The sequence below is a fragment of the Mandrillus leucophaeus genome, unplaced genomic scaffold (assembly GCF_000951045.1).
Source record: "Mandrillus leucophaeus isolate KB7577 unplaced genomic scaffold, Mleu.le_1.0 Scaffold29, whole genome shotgun sequence".
Classification (NCBI taxonomy): domain Eukaryota; kingdom Metazoa; phylum Chordata; class Mammalia; order Primates; family Cercopithecidae; genus Mandrillus; species Mandrillus leucophaeus.
In genome coordinates, this window is record NW_012103031.1 from 188356 (window position 1) to 189113 (window position 758).

Below are 758 nucleotides of genomic sequence, written 5' to 3' on the forward strand. Positions count from 1 at the left end.
AAAAAAAAAAAAAAAAAAAAAAAAGGGAAGGGAAGATGTTGGGGAGGGAGAGAAGGGACACAGTAGAAAGAGGGTAAGATGGATGAAAATTTTAGTCAGTCTCCTCTAGGTCATCTTTTTTTTTTTTTTTTGGAGACAGAGTCTCCCTCTGTTGCCCAAGGCTGTAGTGTGGTGGCGTGATCTTGGCTCACTGCAACCTCCCCATCCCAGGTTCAATTGTTTCTCCTGCCTCAGCCTTGGAGTAGCTGGGACTACAGGTGTCTGCCACCATGCCTGGTTAGTTTTTGTATTTTTAGCAGAGATGGCATTTCACCATGTTCTCCAGGCTGGTCTCAAACTCCTGACCTCAGTTGATCCACCCACCTCGGCCTCCCAAAGTGCTGGGATTACAGGCGTGAGCCACTGCGCTGGGCCTGGGTCCTCTTGACTGGGTCTCTCAATGTTGTGTTCCACTCCCTCCACATACTGCCTTGCCAGGTCTGCCTAGCCCAGTTTAGAGTGAATCTGGGAGGTTGAGGCTGCAGTGAGCTGTGATCACACCACTGCACTCCAACCTGGATGACAGAGCAAGACCCCACTAAAAAAAATTTAAAAGACATTTAAGCTAGGTAAGAAGGGAAGTGAAGGCCAGGCCCGGTGGCTCACGCCTGTAATCCCAGCACTTTGGGAGGCCGAAGCAGGAGGATCACTTGAAGTTAGGAGTTGAAGACCAGCCTGGCCATCATGGTGAAATCCCGTCTCTACTAAAACTACAAAAA